This window comes from Lathyrus oleraceus, chromosome 3 (assembly GCF_024323335.1).
Source record: "Lathyrus oleraceus cultivar Zhongwan6 chromosome 3, CAAS_Psat_ZW6_1.0, whole genome shotgun sequence".
NCBI classification, from domain to species: Eukaryota; Viridiplantae; Streptophyta; class Magnoliopsida; order Fabales; family Fabaceae; genus Lathyrus; species Lathyrus oleraceus.
In genome coordinates this window covers 29,996,643-30,019,102 of record NC_066581.1, presented here as the reverse complement: position 1 = coordinate 30,019,102, position 22,460 = coordinate 29,996,643, and positions in this window count along the sequence as shown.

The following is a 22,460-nucleotide window of genomic DNA, read 5'->3' as shown; positions in this document are numbered from 1 at the left end:
CGCGACAATCGTGCATTTGCACCTGTATCATGTAGCTACCAACCCCTTGATCACACTAATTCCTTGAGCAGTGATATTGTCTGAAGATCCGATAAAACTCCTCCTTATCTAGTATCCTTCCACATAGTTACTACTAAGACAATACTGGAGAAAATAACCTACTTATTTTCAATGGAATTTGTCACCACCATTGACAATCCCCCTTTCTTGCTAACAACCTAAAAACTCAACAAGATCTCCAAGAATGGTTAGTTTGAAGTACGTGCCTCCTTCAATCAATCTCAGAACTCTCATTATCAAGATCTAACTTAATTAAAGTTGAAGATGTGAGAAATTTGTAGCAAGACTTTGAACACTAAAAACAGGGGAAATTGATTTTCACACATAGTCACACTGAAAAATCTTAATAGAATGATATATATTATTTATGAATAATGACAGAAAATGATTTATATGTGATTAAGATGAAGCACATAAAAAGGTTGAAAAAAGGTGATTAGACTTGAATCAAGGAAAATATGATTTGAATCAAATGAGCAAAATGAGGTGAAGTGAAAGAAATGCTTAATTTTTGAAAAACATGTTAGTTAATTTGGATCAGAAGAAACGTGGTTCAAATCAAATCCTTTCTGATTCGAATTAAGAAAAAAAATGTGATTTGAATCAAATAGCCCATAACTTACATGATTATTAGGCAAAACAATTTGTTTCGGGTCATGTTGAAAGTTTGATTCAAAATAAATCAAACAAAATCAAACATGATTTTTGAAAAATGAAATTGATTCAAATCATGTACAGATTATGATTCAAATCAAATTAGACAAAAATTTGTTCCCAGGCAATTGATTAGGATCAAGTGTAAAATATGATTAGGATCAAATTGTTGAGTTAAGCTTCTGCCCAATTTGATAAGGATGAAAAATTCAATATAAAACTGAATGATTCTAATCAATCTTATAAAATTTCAAAAGCTTCTTGAGATTTTACCTTGAATCAAATTTTGTCCAAAAACACAAGGTGATTTCATTTCACTATCATATGCTATTAGGAATGCACATACAAGACTTTACAATTAGGAATGTTATTCTTGTATTTCCTTCCGCCTCGCAACCTGCATTGATCAACCTGCTATATGGGGCTCCTTTTAGGTGTTATCCCCAACTGGTTTTACCAAGGCCTCCAAATAAACAATCAATGTCTATTCCTCAACCAAGGTCGATGAGCCAAACACAAAATCAGAATCACGTCTAGACGAGACCCCGTGTTAACCAAAGGATCCCTCATTTTGAACCATTACCCATGTCATATAAACAATTACTGCGTAAGCTAATTCAAAATTCTTTGGTGACTTCTAAGAAATGCATTCCACTAACACATTGATACACACCCGAGTATAAACTTAACATCATATGTGAGTTTCGTTATGGATCACCAAGGCACACCACCAAATATTTCATAGTCTTCAAGTTTAAGGTGAAAGAGCCGATTGACAAAAAGGTGCTGACATTCAAGAACAATGGTTCGAAAATGGACATTTTGATTAGCAAGCTACGTGAAGAGCACATAACCCTCGTGTTTACTTTTTACAAGGAACGTAATCAGTGGGAGACCCACATTGTTAACGTCTCGGAAACTAATGGAGTGACTCAGAACAATCCAATGTTTGTTGTCGGAGAGGCTAAAAAAGTTGTAATGGAATCTTCAAGTGAAGGAAAAAATCCAAAGTTTGACAAGGGGCAATAATTTGTTGAATACCCCCATGTAATGGTCGCAACACCAACACCTCCCAAGCTTCCATATCAGCAAAATTTGTTTGTTACTTCCCAAGGATATGGAAACTAAGATTGGGGATATCAGTTTAAGCCGCAAGGAAGATTGGAAAGATGTCACGTTACTCCTAACCCCATTCTTATACCATATGGTTGACTTCTACCATAATTGATTAAAAATTCAATAATAATGACCAAACCTCTCCAGGTGGTACCATAACTTTTCTCACTTGGGTTTGATCCAAACACGCAATGCAAATATCATGATAGGTCAATAGGACACTCTATTGAAGATTGTAGGTCATTCAAGGGTAAAGTTCGAAAGCTGATCAAATACGAACACCTGGTCTTTGAAGAAGACAACCTGAATATTGAGTGTGGGTACCATACTGAGACTATGTGGCATACGGTCAACGAATGCAAAAGCTTTCAGAGAAAATTGCAAAAGCTGATCAAGAAGAAAGGCCCAAGTATAGATGGTTTAAACCAAAGGCCTGACAAAGAGAAAAGCTAAGAAACACTTGGACCACTTAGGATCTTGTACCCCAAGGAAAAGGTTAGGCCTACGGTAGATAAAATGTCATTATTTCCTAGCGAGAACGCTGAAACAGCAACATGGGATACTACCATCCATATGAGTGGAGGCAAAGAAAAGTTGGGATATAAATCCGATGAGGTTGTATCTTGTGAAAAGGTTAAAAGAGAAGGTTGTGGGGATTATCCCACTGATATTGATGAGCATGAAGACATCAACCTTTGGGTCAGAAAGAGGCAAACTAAGTAGTGAATCAGGATTAAGAAAGTACCTTGAAGCTAGTAGGTTGCACATGAATGAGCATCCTCAAAGCTATTGATCATATGGTTGTTTTCATTATTTGCATTTGTAATTTATCTTTCTGATAAATGTTCATTGCTATTAAACGTTGTTGTTTGTTAATGATGTTATTGATGAAATAAATATGCATGTTTTGAATCAATCTTTTCGTATTCAGTTTTTTTTCATTGTCTGCAAATAAAAAAACACAAGCAAATAATTCCCCACTTCACTTTATTTATCAAACTGTTGTTTTAACAAAGATTATAGTGAGAATGACGAAAACGAAATACCTAAATTGTTGATAGTATGCTTTTAGATAAAATTATGCTGATGATGGAGAGGCATTATTTCAAATCTCCTAACACTATAAAGATAACGAGTTAATCCATAGTCATCCACTTTGAGCCTAAAAGTTGGTGTTTCTTTCGGAATTTAAAAACCCTTACGCTTAACCTGGGACATGGTAGTTTTGTTTAATTAATCTAACTATGCATTCAAATTGCAAGAGATCACATCCCATATGAGGATCAACCACATGCTATTTTTCGCACACGCCATGAAGTGTTGAAGGAATCATGAAAAATCTAAAGGTTATGACGGTTGTTCCTTAATAACCAATAACATGGCAGTCACTAGCCTTCAAAACCAAAATAACAATCTCCCAAAGAGTTGTTCCAAAAATAAATAAATAAAAACAGAAAAAACCCCATTAATTCGAACACCCAAAGAGGCGACTTAGGCAAAAAATAGGGCATCATGGTGGACCAAAAGCTTCAAAGAAGCGGTCCAGGCAAAAATTAGGGATCAAAAAGCAAAAAAATCAAAAGCAGAAGAAGTCATTTAAATCCTCAACAAAGAAACACAAGATTTGGCGACCACCATACCAAGAATTAAAGGGTCATCGTCATCCATGGCAAAAATAAAATAAGGTGACTTCTATTTCAAGAAAATCTCGTTAGATCTTAAATCATCATCTTCATCTGTACACCTTAAAACTCTATTGGAAGTTAAATGCGTGTGTTGAATTAACTGAACATAGGACTGTAGATTATTAAGAAGAAGGGGTGGGTTAAAGTTAAATTTTGAGCCTTATATCCTTTTGTTCAAAAATCATGAACTAGACCATGTTACAATCCTCAAAAGACCTAATTGAAACAAAGTTTATTCTGAAAGCATACTACAACAAGATTGCGTTAAACTGACTCATAGGGATTTTCTAATCTTTTATATTAGCATCACGGTCTCGCTGTATCTTCCGCACTAGCAAAATCAGCAACTCGTTTGGACTAATGATCCACTCGTCACACACCACTACATTATTTCAATAATTATTTTTTCAAAACCAATATCACATTAAAATTAACATTGTTAAATGAACAATTTTTACTATAAGTAAGTACTTGGCATCAAGGAAGTACCAACAAGGAGAAGTCAGAGGGGAACTTGAATATTCATTGATACTGACACGAATCAAGACCATCTTCTAACGCTATGTGTTAGGGGCATGTCACCCAAAGATTATGGTGATCAAAGAAAATTCCACTCCAAGAATCGATCAGTCTGAAATAGATCTCCGAGTATTAGTTTATTAGGGAGGAAAATCATCTAAATATTAAGTCAACCTGTGGCAAGTCTCTTAAAAGCTCAGACAGAGTCAAGTCATCTCAAGATTATAATGTAACCCAACTTCCAAAGATCAGTTGATATTAAGTAAACTGTTTCAAGAACCAGTTAATTAGGGGAAGAACACTGCATGATTTATACACTAAGGCAAATTGGTTCAGGCCATGGTATGGCATAGATGTTCCCAAGTTCCCATTCGAAGTGAATTCCTTCAAAGACCCTACTGTAAGACCCCAATTTTGACCCTAAGATCCCTCATGCAATTCCATCATAAGCATTAGCATTGGGATCATATCTTGGCATCCTCCTTACCCATTTTCATTGGGTTTGTTTTGGGAGAGATAATCAAGCACTTTGTGATTATATCATACTTGTATTTTATTATTTCACTAACCAAAATACTAAAAATATGCCTTTGTAGTTGTCTAACTCTTTTGTAGGTAGGGCATGATCTCATTGATTCATCAAGATCACATCTAGGGTTTGAGACCCTCATGAACAAAGAGCACAACCAAGAATTAATTCAAGGATGGTTATGAGCATCATATATGAGTCCCAGTGATCTCTACATTTTATATTGATCAAGTTTGCTTCAAGAGTTTGAGGGTGATTTGCCTTGGAAACCCTAGTTTGACTGGGTATCTTGAGTAACTTCTCCAACAAGCTATCTCACCAATTGATCAAATTTCTCAAGGGACACTTCAAATTTCATCATATTATGCATATATGATCTACCATGAGCCAAGAAAGTCAAGAGAATTGGAAATTAGCAAATTGGTTGATGGTGGTTGGCCAGATGAATTCATCTGATCAAAACTGGGTCTCCCTAGACCCTATCTCCTACAATTTTCATCATATGAAAATGATTCCAAGAGAAAACTTACTCTAAATTACATTCCAAACAACTTTTATTTTGAGACCTAGATCTAGTTTTGCTTGGAAAATCATTTTCTATGTTGAAACATTATAGGTCATTTTGTCTAAACCCTAATTTGAAAGTCAACTTCCCAAGGCCATAACTTGCTCAATTTTTATGATATGGAATATTTCCAAGTTGTAAAAACAAATTCAATGTGTCTACTTCAACTTTGATGTTTGGAGTAGGAGCTAATTCAACTTTTTTGAGCATGTGATATGAGGCTACATTATAGGTCACTTTTGACCTATACCATTGATCAAGTGATTTTTCCAAACTTCAAAAATACATAACTCTATCATTTCAAATCAAAATGACATGAAATTGGTGACTATTTTGAAGGTCTTTTAGATATCTACAACTTTGATGAAGACACGTTTCTCATTTGAAGCTCCCATGAAAAGTTAAGCAAGGTGGAATATTGAGACATATGGCTTGACACTTAGAAAATTTTTGATATGTCAAATTTTTCCAAACTTCCACCTCAAATTTCTCCAAGTTCCAAGCTCCAAATGAAAAAGTGTTCAATATAAAACTTGTTCTTCTTGATCTCAACTTTCCAAGGAGCTCAAATTCATTCATTTTGGATGAGAAATGCATAGGCTGCGCATGGCTTAAACAGGCTGATATCATTTGGCATAGATCCAACTTCAAGCATCAATAGTCAATTGCCTTGCATTCCAAGCTTGCTTCAACAAATCTGATCATTCATTTTGGACTTCAAGCTATCATTCCATGGGCCTATGCGCGCCCATGCACCATGCTATCATCATTTGCCAAATTTGGAAGGTTGAAAAGAGTGTGCAAATATCACATGGATTTGACTATATATACAGCTGCATTTGCTCAGAAATCACACACACATGGCGCCAACTTTGAATCTACATTGAAAACCCCTCACTCTCATAGGATAACCCTGATAAATTCATTTAAATTTGAGCTTGAATCTCCACTATTTTGGAATTCAATTATCCAGGAATCCATTGCTTCTAAACCTTTCCATTCCTCTCCTGCAAGCAATTGGAGTGAAGTCAAGCACAATTCAGATTAAGATCCATCAAGTTCAGACCTCCATTGAAGGTAATTTGCAGAAATTTTAAACTCTTCAATCCTCTCAATTTATTGCCCAATTCCATTGATTCTTGAGTTGTCTGAAGTCCTACCAATGTAGGCAAGAAGATTGAGTTGCTTTGAGGCCAAATTGAAGCAACTCAGATCATGAACCTCATTTTTCAATTCCACATATCTCTTAATATATTTGGAATTGGAGGAATTGGAGGTCATAATCGTGCTCAATGATGTTTTCTCTTTAAGATCAGGTTCCTGATTTGTATTTTGGTGATGGTTCATGTTGACCAGCCCGGTGAAGCTCACCGAAGAAGACAATCGGAGCTCTGGCTCCGGTGATGATGTGTCTTGAGTCTGAACCATGGGATCCATCTTCCACGTTTTAATCTTAATTGTCCCTTTTAATTACCAATGGTACAACGCAATTGACTTGGACACATGTGGAACACGCGTTTTGGATCATCAGATCTGCCACCTCAATTAATGAGGGAGATCTGATGGTCCACGTAATTTAGCATTTTCTGATTTTTATTTTAATTCCATTTTCTTCAATAATTCATATCAAATTTAATATTGATCCAAAAAATATGGGACTTTCACCAAAAAATTTCAAATATTTTTCTCTTTCATATTCTGAATTAAAATTATTTTTTGGATCATTATTAATATTTTTCATGAATTAATTGATTTTGAATTTATTTTTAATTGTTTAAAAATATTTTTAAATGTCCAAAAATTATGAATTTTTTTATCCAAGGTCCTTTGACCTTGTTTGACCTATGATAAATCTCATGGCCATTTCTTTGGTGTTTTAATGAGATTTTAGCATTTGGACAAAACATATTTGAATTTAATGCATTATTTTATTATTTTTAATTGAATAAATGTCATTTAAATTGTGTTGACCATTTGTATTGACTTAATTGAGTTTGATTGTTTGTTGTAGGGCCTCAATCAAGGTTGGTTTGACTTTGTCAAGTTAATATCATTGGATTTAGGGGATTGATGGAATGTACATTCCATATCCCAAAATGAATGAATGATATTAATTTGGTAAAAATCCTCCTTTGACAAAATTGTGATCTCAATCATCCCCTTCCTCTTCATCTAATTCCCCTTCTTCATTCATTAATTTCCATTTGGCCAATTGTGAGCAAATTCTTTACTTTGAATAAATTTTGAATGATAACAAATTGTGTGATCATCATCCAATTGTTGGCTGTGCATTATTTTACATGATTCATTTGTGTTTTTATCCCATACTATTGTTTCATGATTGTACATAAAGATCCACACTGATACATCTCTTAAAAAGAACTCATAAAAACTATTTTGTGTCAGTATGTATCAATACATACTCCTATGCATCGATCCAGAAAATATGTTGTAAACCACAAAACACTTTTGTTCAGTATGTATCGATCCATACGAGTAATGTATCGATACATGGACAGGCAAAATGCTTTATGGATCGATCCATACGAGCCTTGCATCGATCCATGTTAGTTGAAATGATCTATGTATCAATACATACGAATTTTGTATCGATCCATGCTTACATAAATTCTCTAAAATTCATCAACCTTACAGTATGTATCGATGCATAACTTCATGTATCAATACATAAGTCTGTTTTATCTACTAACAACTTATGTTTTTCATATATAAGTAGCATTGTGACAGCAGTGCAGACAAATACGAATTCTGAGAGGAAAAACAGTTGAAACACCAATCAAAGGAGTGTGTAGCAGCAATTGTTTTGAGCAGTTAGAAACCTGAAAGAGACTTCATCTTCTCCATCTTCTCAATCTCTTTTCTTCAAGAACATCAACACATAATCATTCTTGTTCTTTGGATTTAAGGATCAACGAGATAACGTTCAGTGGTAACGATCAAGGATCTAGCTGAGGTGTTCAGTGGAACGATCAAGGATCTAGCTGAGTTGAAGATTGAAGGGGGTTTCGAGGAAAAACCAATTGGTTTGTCCTTCAAGAACTGGAGTGTTCTTGCGGGTTTGTCAGTCACGTTTACAGAACAGATTCAGCCGCAGCGTTGCATTTGGAAATCAGAGGATTTCGCAAACAGGTCGTGGAACCGGTGAATTGTTTGCAATTTCTTGCAGGAAATTCTTGATCGTGCTCAGATCAAGTGGAGGTTTCATACAAGAAGAAGTTCTTGGGATTTAGAATTCTGTCTTTGTATTGTAACCTTGTATCAACGAATTCGGCATTATTGATAATCACAGTTCTCAATTTCATTTGAAATTGAGAGGGAGACGTACCCACACGCGAGGACGACGTGGGGAACTTCCTTACCAAATCTCTGCGTATCGTATTCTTTCCTTATCTCTCTTTACGTTTTTCAACGGTTTCGCAATTTCAGTTAGTGTGTTGTGGCTGTACTTTTTGCGATACAATAGTGGCAAGAAAACCTCTTTAACTAAAGTCCACTGTTGTTCATCATTGATCACATACACACCAACTGTTTGACAAAACTGTTAGCTGAGTTTTATTCATTGGAATTAGGATTTAGTGATAAGTGCATTCAATTTGATAAGATTCTAGTGTTAATAATTTCTGTCATTCTAATTCAAATCCAGCAATAAATTCGCGTGTCCGGTTTTCTAGTAGCGGTTCAGAATAGACGGAAGTCGATTCGGGACTGAAATTTTCCGCTAAGTTTCAATAACTCTGAATAAATTTTAAATCCGTTTATTTTAGAAAAGGTGATCTATTCACCCCCCCTCTCGATCACTAGCCACACCGTCTAACAAGTGGTATCAGAGCGTCGGTTCGCTGGTGCTCTGTGGCTTCCTGTAACAGTATGGATTCTGAACCAAAGGGGGCGTATAATAGAGCGCCTATTTTCAACGGTGAAAATTACGGCTACTGGAAAGACTGCATGTGAGTTCATATAAATTCTGTTGATAGGCTAGTATGGGCTGCCATTGAAAATGGTCCTTTTCAAATTACTATGACAAATGCGGCTGGCGCCATAGTTCCTAAACCAGAAGCTGATTGGAATGAGAAAGATGAGAAAAAGTGGTCGTGTGATTGGAGAGCTCGAAATATGCTAATTTCAGCACTTGGTGTTGATGAGTATTATCGAGTATCCCATTGCACGACAGCTAAAGAAATGAGGGATGCTTTAGAAGTTTCCCATGAGGGTACTACTGAAGTAAAACAGTCCCGCATTAACACACTAAATCAAGAGTTTGAGCTCTTTCGCATGAAACAAGGAGAATCTATCTCTGACATGCAAAAGAGATTCACTCATCTCACTAATAGGTTGAATGCACTTGGAAAACCTATTTCCAATGAAATTGCTACTAATAAAATTCTGAGGTGTCTTAGCAGGGAATGGCAACCTAAAGTAACAGCAATTAAGGAAGCCAACGATCTAACGAGACTTACGATTACAACTCTGTTTGGAAAGCTGGAAGAACATCAGCAAGCATTGGAAAGTCTTGAAAAATATGAGAACAAAAGTAAGAAGGAAAAGGAGAAGAAAAGAGACAAAGAGGGAGAGATGAAGCCAATAGCTCTTGTGGCCTCTAGCTCTAAGTCCTCACGAAAAGAGCAAAGTGACAATGATTCTAGTAGTGACAAAGATTCGGATGATGAGGAAATGGGACTGTTTGTAAGGAGATATAATAGATTCATTCGAAAAAATGGAGTCAAGCATTCCGACAAAAACCTCATGAAGTTTCGAAGACAATCTACAGATGCGAAACAGGAAGAGAATAAGAAGAGTAGAAGAAGAGGATCTTGTTTTAATTGTGGTAAATCTGGACATTATAAAACAGACTGTCCTATGAAATATAAGGATCAAAGAAAAGCTTCACCAAAAGGGTACAGCAAACAAAGAAGAGCTTACATTGCATGGGAAAGTGATAGTGATTCATCAAGCACACAAAGCTCAAGTGATAGTGATGAAACCGCAAATCTGTGCCTTATGGCTCACACCAAAAATCTGTCCTACCACAAGAAGAAAATCAATGACAAAAAGGTAAAACAAGCCTATTATAATAATTTCTCTTCTATGTCTTTTTCTGAACTGAAAATAGCTTTTGAAAAACTGCATAACGAAGATGTAGATGCTTTTAAAAGATTATCTTCCGATAAACAATTTTTTTCATTTCTAGAAGGTAAAGTATACAAAGCTGAAAATGATTTAGAATCGTTAAAAGCTAGTATTGCAGAAAATTCAAAAGATATTGACATTGATGGATGTAGTAAAGTTAGGTATTGTGACGCTTGTCATATTTGGCAAAAAGAGGTAAACACTTTCAAGGTCAAATTAGAAAAAGCGTTACAACCTAAGGTTACTTATGCCGTTGACTCTAGGTTGTTTAAGAAGTCATTAAATCCACCATATGCAAAATACTCTTTTATTCCAAAGGATTTAATGAACAAGAATAAACAAACACATCATCATGGTCTATGTCATTATTGTTGTCGTGCTGGCCATACCATTGAGAAATGCAAGTTTAGGAGATTTCTTGTTCCTAAAGGTATTTATCAATAGAAGCCAAAAGGCAACCATGTTAGCACTTACCCACTTGGACCCAATGAAAATTGGGTACCAACTTCTCTCTTTTGATATTGTAGGATGAGTGCCTTGCTTCCGTAGATAGAAGATGGTTTCTTGACAGCGGTTGCTCAAGGCACATGACCGGTGACATATCGCTTTTCATAGACTTCAAGGCAAAGAAGAAGGGATATGTTACTTATGGAGACAATAACAACGGAGCTATACTCGGCAAAGGTAGTGTAGGTAATCCCTCTACCACTACTATTTCTAATGTCCATCTAGTAGAGGGACTTAAACAATTGTTAAGCATAAGTCAATTGTGTGACAAGGGCTATAAAGTCTCTTTCATAAAAACTTGCTGCATAATTGAACATGCTGAACAGAACGTTGTGTTTAAGGGTGTAAGAGTAAACAATATCTATATGCTTGACCTTTTTGATGTATCTTTAACAAGTACTAAATGTCTAGTTACCTTGAATGATGATTCTTGGCTTTGGCATAGACGTTTAGCGCATGTTAATTTCGATTTGCTTAATAAGGTTGTATCTAAGGATCTAGTAGTCGGTCTTCCAAAAATAAAATTTTCAAAAGACCACCTATGTGACGCGTGCCAAATGGGAAAACAAACAAGGGTCTCTTTCAAATCTAAAAATGTAATTTCAACTTCACGACCCCTTGAGCTTCTCCATATGGATCTCTTTGGACCTTCTAGGACAAAGAGCTTAGGTGGAAATTATTATGGTTTTGTAATTGTTGACGACTATTCTAGATTTACTTGGACTATATTCCTTCATAGCAAAGATGAAACTTTTTCTGCTTTTAAGAATTTTGCAAAACTGTCCCAAAACAAAATGAATTCCAAAATAGTTACAATCCGTAGCGATCATGGTGGTGAATTTCAAAACTATCACTTTGATAAGTACTGTGACAAGTATGGTATTGAGCATAACTTTTCAGCTCCTCGAACTCCACAACAAAATGGGGTTGTGGAGCGTAAAAATCTTGTTTTAGAGGAGTTGGCAAGAACAATGCTAAATGAGGGTGGATTACCAAAATACTTTTGGGTTGATGCAGTTAGCACAACTTGTTATGTTTTAAATAGGATCTTAATCCGTCCTATTTTAAACAAAACCCCTTATGAGCTTTTAAAAGGAAGAAAGCCAAACTTGTCACATTTTCACGTGTTCGGTTGTAAATGTTTTGTTTTGAATAATGGTAAGGAAAATATTGGGAAGTTTGATGCAAAAGCGGATGAAGGTATCTTTCTTGGATACTCACTATCAAGTAAAGCATATAGAGTGTATAGTAAGCGTTTACTTACTGTTGAAGAATCTGTCCATGTTTCTTTTGATGAATCTTATCCGAAAAGTGTCGGAAAAGGTATTTCTTTTGATGATGCAGGTGTATCTACAGAAGACATACTCAAGGAAGCTGTTGCGGAAATTGATCTGTCCAGAACAGCTGCCCATGAGAAGGAGGAAGATACTAGTCATGAAGAAGATGAGGAAGAAAGGACAGCTGAAGTGAATGACCTTCCACCAACTTCGAAATCTTCAAAAGACCATCCTATCGACAACATCTTGGGAGATATTTCAAAGGGAGTAATGACTCGTTCTAAGATAAGTAATTTTTGTTCTCACTTCGCTTTTGTTTCCCAAGTAGAACCTAAAAATGCCAAAGAGGCCTTGATTGATGAATTTTGGCTAATGGCCATGCAAGAAGAGCTTAATCAATTTAAAAGAAATGACGTTTGGGAATTTGTCCCTCGTCCGCGAGATCATCATATCATAGGTACTAAATGGGTTTTTAGAAATAAGCTTGATGAAAACGGAGTGATAACTAGGAACAAGGCACGTTTAGTAGCACAAGGGTATAATCAAGAGGAGGGCATAAACTATGAGGAAACTTATGCTCCCATTGCTCGCCTTGAAGCTATACGTCTTTTGCTTGCCTATGCGTGTTGTAACAATTTTAAGCTTTACCAAATGGACGTAAAGAGTGCTTTCCTAAATGGTGTCATAAATGAAGAGGTATATGTCTCACAACCTCCTGGTTTTGAGAATGCTGAAAATCCAGATTATGTTTACAAATTAAAACGAGCTTTGTATGGTCTTAAACAAGCCCCTCGGGTTTGGTATGAAAGGCTTAGCAAATTTCTAATTGATCATGGATATTCAAGAGGTAAAGTGGATAATACTCTCTTTATTAAACATAAGGGAAAGCACATCCTTTTAGTTCAAGTTTATGTAGACGATATAATTTTTGGTTCAACTAACATACACTTGGTCGAAGAATTTTCTAAGGTTATGCAGGGTGAATTTGAGATGAGTCTCATGGGGGAGCTGAATTACTTCCTAGGACTGCAGATAAAGCAACTTGATGAGGGTACAACAGTATGTCAAACAAAATACTGCAGAGAACTACTCAAGCGCTTTGGAATGAATGACTCAAAACCAATTGACACCCCTATGCCTACCAACGGAAATCTAGATAAGGATGAGCATGGTAAGTGCGTCGATGTCAAAAAATTCAGAGGTATGATTGGATCTCTTCTATATCTTTCTGCTTCTAGACCTGACATCATGTTTAGTGTTTGTATGTGTGCACGATATCAATCAAATCCTAAGGAATCACACCTTAAAGTTGTTAAGCGCATATTTAGATATCTTCATGGAACACCTAAATATGGGCTTTGGTATTCCAAAGGGAGTGATTGTAGCTTAGTAGGTTACTTCGATTCTGATTTTGCTGGCTGCAAATCAGATAGGAAAAGCACGAGTGGTACATGTCACCTGTTTTCAAACTCCTTGGTAAGTTGGCATAGCAAAAAGCAGGTATCTGTGGCTTTGTCAACTGCAAAGGCTGAATACGTTGCAGCCGGTAGTTGTTGCGCTCAGATTTTGTGGCTAAAGCAACAACTACAAGACTTTAACATTCAACTCAAACGTATTCCAATAAAATGTGACAACACTAGTGCCATAAACCTTACTAAAAACCCTGTTTTACACTCACGCACTAAACACATAGAGATTAGACATCACTTTCTTCGCGACCATGTTGAAAAAGAAGACGTTGTATTTGAGCATGTTGATTCCAAAAATCAGCTTGCTGATATATTCACTAAACCTTTGGCAACGGAACCGTTCTTCAACATTCGTCGTGAATTAGGGATCTTAGATCTTTCTCAATTGATGTCTTAAGCATGTTGGTTCTTATTTATATTATGCCTCACCTTGGTTGATGAGATTTGTTTTAGATGTCATTTATACATCAGAAGATTACGTCAGCAGAGGTAATATCACTCCTTTCTATAATTCTTTTACAACTATGTGATTGTGTATGTTAGAACAAAAGTTCTTACTCTCGTTGATGTAAATTTGTTTGCATATATTGTTTGAACATTAAAAATCTGATTTGTGAATCATACTTGGGCATAATTATCATGACATACTTCATAATGCATATACATACTGCATAACAAATTCATTAAAATCTGGTTTGGCATCAGCATGTATCGATCCAAACATGTATGTATCGATTCATATCTTCTGCATTTCAAATTTGTCAAAACTGGTTCAGGATGTATCGATCCATCCGTCGTTTGTATCGATACATAGACCTTTTAAAAACAAAAATGCATGATATGGATCGATCCATGGCCATATGCATCGACACATACTGACTGCTATTTGAATTAAATGCATTTTTTTCTCTCTCATGGATCGACACATCAACCACTCTCATCACATCCTATCTCAAGACTTCATATCAGCAGTCCCCATACCTCCCAAAACCAACGACTAACCCTAATTTCCCTCATCATCACTCTCTCCAAAACCCTAAATTCATTCCACTTTCCCTCAACCTCTCATCACTATGCCTCCACGAACCATTCCAGCTAGAGCAAAGGGAAAAGGAAAAGGAAAGGAACCGGTTGGTACTTCTCAACAGCTACCAGACATTCCTCCAAATGCCTTAGACTTGCTTCATCCTGCAATTACTACTGAGTTTGAGGATTCCTTCAAGACAAGGTTAGTTATGAAACCCCATATCTTTGATAAACATGATGCTATTCATCTGCATCTCAATGATGTGGTTGAACTCCTACATGCACAAAGACTTGGGTCATTTTTGTCTACAAAGGATGATTATCATGAGGATTTTATCCGTGCATTTTATGCTGGCCTACAACCTGGTAGAGGATATTTGTTTAAGTGTTCTATCGGTGTCAGAACATATACTTTTGAAGCTGCTGATTGGGAAACAGTGTTTCAAATTCCGCCTCCGTCGCTAAATTTCAAGTCCTGGCATGACCTGCATTTTGATACTGAATTTAACATGAAGGAGTTTACTCCATCTATCTTGAAATTGGACAGACCGCTGAGTGAAAATGAACACGTCACGTCTGGCATGATTAAGAAAACTCCGCGTATTCTTCATTGGATTATCTCGCACATTCTGCGTCCAACAAACAGTGGACATTCTCGGTTAGACAGGGCAAGCATACATCTCCTGTATATTCTGCAAAATAAGGTTCCTTTGAATTGGGCTAATTACTTTGTGAAGCGTCTATTTTTCATGCGTAACAGCTCCAAGAATGTCGCTCTTGGTTATGCTTCTCAAATAATGAAAATTCTTAAGTTTTGGAAAGTTGCAATCCCTCTAGTTCCTCTCATATCTCCATTTGCTGCTCAAGAGTTTGACTCTTCCACTTTATCTCATATGGGATATCGGTGGGACAAGGACCGTAAATGTTTCCACTTCTTTGAAAGGAAATCCAAAACAAGGATCTATAATTTTGATGTGCCTTCTGAACGAATCCATGTTGTTGAAGACCAACCTGATGAAGAAATGCATGATGCGCAAGAAGCAGATGTGCCTCCAGCTGAGGACAATGCTGGTTGGGGTGATTGGGTGCCACAAAGGTGGTCTCCAACCAACTATGTACCTGAACCTACGGTTCCTCCGTTCTCCGGCGGTGCTTCATCTTCAACACCTACTGCGCACCTCACTCAAATGCTTCAACAAATGGAGCTTGCCAACAAGGAACGTCATGACGAGGCACGGTCTTGGTATGTACAGCAAAATGAGTGGCATAAGGAGCATCGTGAGTGGCATGATGAGCATACACGGATGTATCATAACCAACACTCTTGGCACCAAGACTTGGTTAAGTGGCACCAAGTCTTCTACAATGAAATGTCTGGCTTTATGGACGACTGCCGTGCCAATCCTGGTATTATGGACAGATTTAGAAGTGTTGAAGTTCAGAACCGGTTTAGGCACTACTCCTTCATGGGCCAAAATCCAGACACAATGCCTCCTCCTCCGCCTCCGCCAAGCTTCAGAGATCCTGATAGAGATGATGAGGAGTCCTGTGATGGCTATAATCCACATTAAACCATCATCATTTCATTTCATGTTGCTTAAGTTTTTTTTGAATTGTTGCACAATATATGGTTTAGCTTATGTAATTCTTAAACATGTTCTACTACTTAAATGCTTATCACTTTCTGTTTACTTCTGATGTTATTGCCCCTATTTGTCATTCTTTGTGAGTGATTCTTTACCTTTAAGCTTCCTTCTTTGTGATGGTTAGCTTCTTTATCATTTTTTTGCCATGTCCTGCTACAACATGTTGCCTTGATAAACCTGTTTCCTCTTCTTTTTGATGTTGACAAAGGGGGAGAAATGCAGATATGTTGACAGATATGCACAAACTCAGGGGGAGTATCACACATCTTGCCAAAAATTTGCCATCATCAAAAAGGGGGAGTTTGTGAGCAAATTCTTTACTTTGAATAAATTTTGAATGATAACAAATTGTGTGATCATCATCCAATTGTTGGTTGTGCATTATTTTACATGATTCATTTGTGTTTTTATCCCATACTATTGTTTCATGACTGTACATAAAGATCCACACTGATACATCTCTTACAAAGAACTCATAAAAACTATTTTGTGTCAGTATGTATCAATACATACTCCTATGCATCGATCCAGAAAATATGTTGTAAACCACAAAACACTTTTGTTCAGTATGTATCGATCCATATGAGTCATGTATTGATACATGGACAGGCAAAATGCTCTATGGATCAATCCATACGAGCCTTGCATCGATCCATGTTAGTTGAAATGATCTATGTATCAATACATACGAATTTTGTATCGATCCATGCTTACATAAATTCTCTAAAATTCATCAACCTTACAGTATGTATCGATGCATAACTTTATGTATCAATACATAAGTCTGTTTTATCTACTAACAGCTTATGTTTTTCATATATAAGTAGCATTGTGACATTAGTGCAGACAAATACGAATTCTGAGAGGAAAAACAGTTGAAACACCAATCAAAGGAGTGTGTAGCAGCAATTGTTTTGAGCAGTTAGAAACCTGAAAGAGACTTCATCTTCTCCATCTTCTCAATCTCTTTTCTTCAAGAACATCAACACATAATCATTATTGTTCTTTGGATTAAAGGATCAACGAGATAACGTTCAGTGGTAACGATCAAGGATCTAGCTGAGGTGTTCAGTGGAACGATCAAGGATCTAGCTGAGTTGAAGATTGAAGGGGGTTTCGAGGAAAAACCAATTGGTTTGTCCTTCAAGAACTGGAGTGTTCTTGCGGGTTTGTCAGTCACGTTTGCAGAACAGATTCAGCCGCAGCGTTGCGTTTGGAAATCAGAGGATTTCGCAAACAGGTCGTGGAACCGGTGAATTGTTTGCAATTTCTTGCAGGAAATTCTTGATCGTGCTCAGATCAAGTGGAGGTTTCATACAAGAAGAAGTTCTTGGGATTTAGAATTCTGTCTTTGTATTGTAACCTTGTATCAACGAATTCAGCATTATTGATAATCACAGTTCTCAATTTCATTTGAAATTGAGAGGGAGACGTACCCACACGCGAGGACGACGTGGGGAACTTCCTTACCAAATCTCTGCGTATCGTATTCTTTCCTTATCTCTCTTTACGTTTTTCAACGGTTTCGCAATTTCAGTTAGTGTGTTGTGGCTGTACTTTTTGCGATACAATAGTGGCAAGAAAACCTCTTTAACTAAAGTCCACTGTTGTTCATCATTGATCACATACACATCAACTGTTTGACAAAACTGTTAGCTGAGTTTTATTCATTGGAATTAGGATTTAGTGATAAGTGCATTCAATTTGATAAGATTCTAGTGTTAATAATTTCTGTCATTCTAATTCAAATCCAGCAATAAATTCGCGTGTCCGGTTTTCTAGTAGCGGTTCAGAATAGACGGAAGTCGATTCGGGACTGAAATTTTCCGCTAAGTTTCAATAACTCTGATAAAATTTTAAATCCGTTTATTTTAGAAGAGGTGATCTATTCACCCCCCCCCCTCTCGATCACTAGCCACACCGTCTAACACCAATGGCATCTCAAAGTCCTAATGCTAGTTGATTGAAAGATTAACATGAGTATGGATGAGATTAGGCCACACCTTTTGCATATTTTTTGTGTGTGGTATATTTAATGAGCTTAGTTTATAATACTATGTCTCTGACATGCATTAACACCAAAAGTTTATTGCCCGACCTCAAATAGTTGTGACTTCTACATAAGTCCAATTACGATTGCTTAACATAACGCTAAATTCGTAACATAAAAGGCATAAGCATTCTAGTTAGTGAGATTGTAAGTCTCCCCTCTTCCATGGTATTGTGTGGAAACTTGACCTTCTTTCCTTTCTTTGGAAGATGTTTTGGTTCAAGGATCCATGCTTGTGGCAAGTGGGATGAGTGTTCTCCAAAGAATGTCTTGAAATCAAAAGCAAAACAAAACTAACTACTAACTTACTAACTATTAACTTTTACTTTCAAGCTTTTACTTTAATGCAATTTACTTTTAGCACTTTATATCATTTGCCATTATACATATCATTTTAATTGTTTATGGTAATGTAATTTTCACTTTGTCCACTTGGACCATATTGTGTGATATATTTTGTTTGTGTATACTTTGCTTGTTTGTTTGGTATTTGACCATTAATGCACATAATAATAACAAAAACCCTAAAAGACTTTTGAGTGGACTGTTGGTTTGATCTTGCCCAATTGGACTTAGAACTTAGGCAACATTCCTTTGCTAATGGACTTGGCCAATGACAATTTGTTAAAGAACAAAGTGCTTGCAATTTGAATTTCATCTGATACATCATTCAAGATCTCTCTAGTTCATCTGCAATAATGATCAATGTGAAGCTGTTATGTTGAACCCGTGACTTGTGGAATTCATCTGCTACATGGGCTATTTTGGAGAAGATCATAAAGTGGATAAGCTTGGATGAGACCATCTTTATTTGATGCTTTTGCTCTTCAAGATTGATATAATTGTGCATTTGTGTGTTGCTTGATTCTAAATATCTAAGGGAATTCTGGGTTTCTATTGACATACTTGTCTATTGGATTGCTACCCATTTGGTCAGATCTTTTCAACTTTAAACTTTTAATTTTTGTGCATAGGGTAGTCTCTTCATCTTCTCCCAATTTCTTTAATTTCAAAATATCTCCTTCCATTTTCAAAAAAACTTCTTTGTGTGAACTACTCTTTTGTTCCAAACTTTGACCATTTTTACAAACGAATATAAACTTTGGCCTTATGCCATTGCATCTTCAAACTTTCTTTTCTTAAATCAAACTTGTAAATAAACTTAACTATACTTGACTTAAACTTTCAAAAGCCAAAAAAGAACTAACTCATTCAAATCATTTTTAGGCCTTTGTGCCTTTCAAACTTACATTTTATTAAAATCAACACACTCATTTTGAAATTTATAACACGAACTACGAGGTTTTGATCCCTCATTTTTATGTTGGTACGTAGGCATAAGACCGAAGGTCTTATCAAACACAAAAATATAATTAATGAATTCTTTTCTCATCCCCTCATTCTATTTGTTTGTAAACATCACTTTGTACAAAAATACATATGCACACAAAAAGGGCTCCCTAGGAGTACCTAGGATACTTTGGGTGCTAACACCTTCCCTCTGTGTAACAAACCCCCTTACCTGTGATCTCTGACTTTTATTAGTTTTTATTTGAAAACTTCTTACTTTTTTTGGGTTTTGTTCGTACTTTTTCCCTTTTCCCTTGGAAACAATAAAAGCGCGGTGGCGACTCTTGTTAATTGATCTCTAGCTTGTCAATAACTTGATGATCATGAATTTCCCACTACACCTACAGACTAGGGCATGACAAGCTGCAAAGGAGCATGTCTCCTTCATACTTATAAGTTGATCAAGCAAACTGTGCCAAACACTAGTAACCATTGAGTTCAGAACAAGTGCTAGGAGATCACGCTAGTACAACATTATAACCCATGTTGACAATAAGCCTTGAGACGAAGAAAAGACACAATCGCCATGCATTGATTACGTCGCTACACTCTAGCAAATGATCTTATGGTCATCATGGCTTAATCAGCACTGAAGCCAAAGTTCACACGAACAAACATGTATCTTATCAACAATGGATCACACTTGGGGCACCAAGAGCACCCACATCTGCTTTTTAATCATAACATCGTCCAATTCAGAGTGTCGGGAAGTCAAAACCTTCATACTCACCAAAACCCAATCATAATTGGTACACCAAACCGTCAACGTTGCTTAACCTTTCTGAGGAAAGAAAATCCCTAAATCCAATTTACATTGGTAAAATAAAATTTCACATTTGTTTGACCTTTATAAGGAAAGGAAATCAAGTCCTATAAAATACAACCATATGCATTTCCACATGCATTTCATGCATAGCATTTCCACCAAGGCGGAGTGTTACATTGCACAAAAGATTCAATAACCCATATGCATTCCCATATGCATAACATTTTCGCCAAGGCAAAATATTGCATTACACAAGAATTCAATAAATCATATCATGTATCAACTCATGCATAATATTTCCATCAAGGTGGAGTGTTACACATGAAATCAAACATGCATACATAACATAAGTCAGGATCCAAGACCAATCATGAGAGTTTAGGTCAGTCCTCGGCCAAGTCGGCGGTATTTCTCTGAATGAGTTCCTACCCTGCACATGTTCATGGGATTGTTTGATAGCAATTCATTCTTCAACTTTGTTATTGATGGTGATATTCCCCGAGAAATTCACTATTTTTCTCCCCAAGCAGAGGTTACCCTAAAAAAGTCTCCTAGAAGCTTTTTCCCTGCAGAGCTTTGCTAGTAAACCTTCTCCTAAGGGAATCTTTTATGGATTATTTCCCCAATAGTTGAACATGTAAGATTTTTCTTTGTCAATTCTCAGAGAGTCTCAGTTGTATAGGTTAAAATGTTGCTCCATTTTTTTAGAGTTTCAATTGTATTACATGAGATATTGCTCTGTCAATTCTCAGAGAGTCTCATTTGTATTGTTTGAGATGTTGCTTCGTCAATTCTCAAAGAGTCTCAAATGTATTATATTGAATGTCTTATCTGTTAATTCTCAACAATTGCCTTCTATGAAGTTTGATCTATGTCAACTCTCAAAGCATCTTCCAATTGTTATACCATTTGAGATGTTGCTCTATTAAGAGAGTCTTAATGGTATTAGGTTGAGTATCTTAAATGTCAATTCTCAAGAAGTCTTAACTATCTTTTGTGGACTTTCGTTCTCTATCAACTCTCAGAGCATCTCCTGATTATTATATAATCATTTGAGGCCCTTCTCTGTTAATTCTCAGAGAGTCTCAATTTTCTTTTATGGAGTAACTGCTTTGTCTACTCTTAGAAAATCTCTCGTTTGTTACCCTCGTCAACTATTTCAAAATTCTGATTCTCAACAGTGTTCCTATTTATCAGTCATATTTATTCCGGGTCAGAAGTTTTCGCGTAAGTATCAAAAGACATTTCGACGGGGCAAAGTTGAAGGTTTACTTTGTTAATTTTCGAAGAAAATCTTTAGATAATTGTTAGTTGAAAGCTCACTTCATTATCTCTTGAAGAATCTTTTGATAGTTGTTAACTGAAAGTTATATCTGCTAATTCACGGAAAATATATTTCAATGATGTCTAGTCGAAGTTTTTTGTGATAGTTCTCGGAGAATCTTCTAATGACTGCCAATTTTGCATTTCTTCTATTAAAAAAAATCAAAAAGTGTCTTTTAGTATGACTACTTGAAAGTCTTCTTGGTTAACTTTCGGGGAATTTTAAGAATGACGGTTAAGTGAAGGATCACTTTGTCAACTCTCAAAGGATCTTTTCGATGATTGTTGTTTACAATTTTTCCCTGTCGATTCATAAAGAATCTTTCAAAGATTGTTAGTTGCATGTTTTACATTTCACAAAGAGTCTATCTGTACTTGCTGAATTAAAGGTTTCTCGATTAGTTCTCGAAAGACCATTCAAATGAAGATTAGTTGGAAGTTCACTTGGTCAATTCTTTAGGGATCTTTCAGTGATTTTTATTTTGAAGGGTGTTGCTGATAACTCCCAAGAAATACTTTCAACGATTGCAAGTTGCATTTGTTTCTTTTCATGCATTTAAAAAAAAACCTAAAAATTTCTTTCCATCATCATTTGCAATGACGAGAGAACTCTCGATAGTTCTCAAGGAACCTTTCGAATAACAGTTAGGTGAAAGTTCACTTCATTAGTTCTTGGAAGATCTTTTAATAGTTCTTAATCAAAGGCTGTCTCTGTTAACTCTCAAAGAAGTCTTTATGTATCTGACATTTGAACATGTTAATTGTTAAGT